A 4,839-nucleotide genomic window follows, 5' to 3' on the forward strand; every position below is an offset into this window, starting at 1 on the left:
GATCACCAATTTGGGTTCAGGGGTGGGCATGGCGCTGTTGAACAGGTTAACAGAGTGATTAACCATATTCTTAAGGCTTACGACAACAAAGACTATTGCTATGGAGTCTTTGTAGACGTTAAGCAGGCCTTCGACCGAGTCTGGATAGATGGATTGCTCCAGAAAATCAAGATGAGTCTTCCCACCCGTCTTTCTACTTTTGCGATCTTATCTAATGGAGCGTAAGTTTGAAGTCAAAGTCAGGACAGCAATCTCTCCGGTTTGCTGTATGGAGGCGGGTGTCCCTCAACGCAGCGTACTGGGTCCCTTCCTCTACAATTTGTACACGGCAGACATCCCCACTCCGGATGACCTACATGAGTTCGCCACCCCAGGCAAACACTTGATGGTCACATTTGCTAATGACGTCAATATTTTACTCCGCCCACAATGAGTACGAAGCCACTAATAGGGCCCAGGAATAAATCCACTTGCTAGAGAGCTAGGCTCGCAGGTGGAACATCAAGTTCAGTGCCTCGATGTTCCAGGCGGTCAACTACACACTGAGGCGTGGCAAGGCTCCAGCAGTCTGTATAGATGGCAGCCCCCTTCACCCTGGCATAAGTGCCAAGTATCTTGGAATTGTACTGGATAAGAGGTTTACCTTTCGGGCGCACATCGACGGCCTTCTAACGCAGTGCCGCTTTAAGATGGCCAAGGCCAACTGGTGACTAAACCCCAACAGCTCATTGCCACTTCGCTGCAAACGGGCAGTTTACAAGGTCGTGGTGGCGCCAACTTGGAGATACTGTATCCAGCTTTAAGGAATTGCATCTCGTACAAATCGAAGACGGATTCAGACACTCCAAAACTTTGCCTCGCGCCGAATGACCGGAGCTGACTGGTGCGTCAGAAATTCTATCTTGCACAGAGACCTCAAAATGGAGACTATAGACAGCCAAGTCGAAGCATTCGCCAACCCATACAACGAACGCTTGCAGAGACACTGCAACCGGGTAGCAGGATACCTCGCTGGGTGTGTAGTCAGGAGGCCCAAGAGAAGATCCTTCAAGGACCTCCTCCAAACTGACTACCTACGTGACCATGCAGCCTCAAAGAAGACGCCTTTCACGTTTGTCCACGATAAAGCCTGAGGACCCAATCAGGCTTGGCGAAATGCCACCTAAGTAACTGTGTTGTAATAAAAATGTGTGATTCAATGTTTGTTTTTGATTCAATACAATAAACAAAAAAAAAAAAATTATTAAAAATACAAAAAATCAGAACACAAAAGCCTACAGAACCAACGAAAATATACAAATCTTCAACATATGTACCACGATTAGCGAAATGCCTTACGAGCTCAACAAATAGGAAATAAAAGTAGGACACAAATCTACGAAAATTCTTGAACAATACATCAACAATACCATGTATTGGGGATAACAACAATATTTGCAATAGCGTGTACATCGGCACAATAAAATTAAATCTAAGATCGAGGACAACCCAACACAAATCGGACTTCAAATTAGGACATCAAAATAATATACCAAAGAACAGCCCTAATATGCAACTGTATGAAGAGCAACCACACAGCGAACTTTGATGCCACAACAATATTACAGGAATGACAACACCACAACAACCGGCACACATCGAAAATGCAACATATAACATAATAAGCACACCAAAAAAAAAACGACTTAGCTACAAAACAGACACAGAAAATTGCGCTCTTGGTACTGACATTTATTGAATAGCTAAGTTTCAATCTCCGTGTGAAGAAGCGCAGATGTGTAAAATGTTGCATCTTAAATATCTAATTAATTGTTTCATTTAATTTCTTTTAATGCTAATTCCTTTTTGTCCCTTGGTGTTATTACCATGAAGACAGTTGGCGATGAGCAGCCGAAATATTTCGGTGAAATACAAATTAAAGCACACTAAATATTTAATAAAAATGGAAAGGTCGCCAAAAACAGCATTAATTATAATATATTTTTTATTCCAAAATCCTTTTTATATTTTTTTATTATAAGTCGAACAAACATGGGCAGAATGAATCTATAGAGAATATACCCGATGCAGCTGGAAGCCAGGGCAACGGCAACGGCAGCAAAAGCCAAATGCTAATTAAATCTCAGGAACGAACGTACAGCATTTCTTTGAATCGCTAGCAATAGGCTAGGATTGAAGGGAAGTCAAAACTCCAACTTTAATTGGCAGTAACATACGGCATACACCTTTAGTTGGGTCAAGAACGGCTGATGGGAAGCCATGGAAGAGTGAAAGGAATTCGTTGGCTAACAGTAGACATTAATTATGCAAAGTAAGCTTAGACCAGCTTTAGCGTCCATCATTGTGCGTGCAATGAAAGTGGCAAAAAGGGTAGCGCCTGAGCCGGAGCCTCGACCTGATCCTAAGCCCGAACGTTGTCCTGTTGCTCATTTCAATTGCAATTGGCAACCGCAATGTTGGCGGATTTTAATTCCTACTCGAGTTTAACTGCCCACTTTGGATATGTCCTTGTCTCTTCCTCTGAATTGCTTATGCGCAATCACATTTTTATTTGCAGTGCATGCCAAAGAGCTTAGTGGTTGGACGAGTAGCAGACATAAGTTAAAGATACTTTAAGTTAGCATTTTGAAGGCTCCCAACATTTTAGGTTCTCTATAGGGCTCAGCTGCTTGCGCGTCAAGAAGGACATAAACTTTGATACTTGCATGATATTGATTGGTAAATGGAGCATATACACAAGCAGGCTGTATCTCAAGAAAACTTCACGAGTGGACAAATTTACGGAAAACCAAAAGACAGCAACAAAATAATGAAAACTGTATCTGAGTAAAGATTCTTGTGCACTAACAACACCTCAGTACTCTCCGTGCTGGCAATCTACTTAAATTTCTATTGAAGACTTCTTGATATTTACAATATAAAGAACATCTAGATTTCGAGAAGAGAATAGCAAATAAAATATTGTAATCGAGTTCAAACTTCCTTTTATACAATTTCAAAAAAAAATAAATAAAACTATTGTCCGCATGATATACGAAAATCGAGATTACTATCCAGACGAACTAATGTACGGAGAAACGAGCGTAGCTCAATCGAATAATCCTGTCGTCCAGGTCACCAGTATATTTATTTAATGGGGAGATGCCTTCTACTACTTATTTCATATGCAGCAGCTTGCTTAAAATTTGACTATAGTCTTTTAACTGATGATAGTTGAAGGGGTCAGAGTAGCATTTAAAGTTCCTGCCCAAGAAAATCAAGAAGTCGCAGATTTATCAAGCCGCCCTCATATTATACCCTTTTTTTTATCAATTTTTTAGTGGTATAACAATATATAAGTCTTATCTTATGGATGACCCTCAGAAGATGGAATATCAAATTGATTCAGTGAAATATATTATAAACTTAAGACTCCGCTATTAATTTCTTTTAAAACATAGCCTCCCAGTGCACTCCCCTAAGGCTCAGCTGTATACTCTCTACTCTCTCCGCTCATGGGATTAAAAAATTCATTCTCGTTCCTTCGTTTCCACTTTACGCATTATACGACGTAACCTGTTTCTAATTTACTCGCTGAAGTTTCAACTCTACACACTGTACTCGGAAATTTTCCTTATTAGTCCCAGCTAAAGTTCCTTGTCAATACTATGAATTCGCACGAAATCAAAATACATTTTCTGTGTGTCCTCACTCAATTACTTTTGCTATGTACTCTATACTCTATACTCTATACTCTATACTCTATACTCTATACTCTATACTCTATACTCTATACTCTATACTCTATACTCTATACTCTATACTCTATACTCTATACTCTATACTCTATACTCTATACTCTATACTCTATACTCTATACTCTATACTCTATACTCTATACTCTATACTCTATACTCTATACTCTATACTCTACTCTATACTCTATACTCTATACTCTATACTCTATACTCTATACTCTATACTCTATACTCTATACTCTATACTCTATACTCTATACTCTATACTCTATACTCTATACTCTATACTCTATACTCTATACTCTATACTCTATACTCTATACTCTATACTCTATACTCTATACTCTATACTCTATACTCTATACTCTATACTCTATACTCTATACTCTATACTCTATACTCTATACTCTATACTCTATACTCTATACTCTATACTCTATACTCTATACTCTATACTCTATACTCTATACTCTATACTCTATACTCTATACTCTATACTATACTCTATACTCTATACTCTATACTCTATACTCTATACTCTATACTCTATACTCTATACTCTATACTCTATACTCTATACTCTATACTCTATACTCTATACTCTATACTCTATACTCTATACTCTATACTCTATACTCTATACTCTATACTCTATACTCTATACTCTATACTCTATACTCTATACTCTATACTCTATACTCTATACTCTATACTCTATACTCTATACTCTATACTCTATACTCTATACTCTATACTCTATACTCTATACTCTATACTCTATACTCTATACTCTATACTCTATACTCTATACTCTATACTCTATACTCTATACTCTATACTCTATACTCTATACTCTATACTCTATACTCTATACTCTATACTCTATACTCTATACTCTATACTCTATACTCTATACTCTATACTCTATACTCTATACTCTATACTCTATACTCTATACTCTATACTCTATACTCTATACTCTATACTCTATACTCTATACTCTATACTCTATACTCTATACTCTATACTCTATACTCTATACTCTATACTCTATACTACTATACATTTGTTATTTTCATGTTCGTTTCTTTATCTTGTTCGC

The sequence above is a fragment of the Drosophila novamexicana genome, unplaced genomic scaffold, assembly GCF_003285875.2.
Source record: "Drosophila novamexicana strain 15010-1031.04,08,12 unplaced genomic scaffold, DnovRS2.1 tig00001151-arrow-arrow-pilon, whole genome shotgun sequence".
Taxonomy (NCBI): domain Eukaryota; kingdom Metazoa; phylum Arthropoda; class Insecta; order Diptera; family Drosophilidae; genus Drosophila; species Drosophila novamexicana.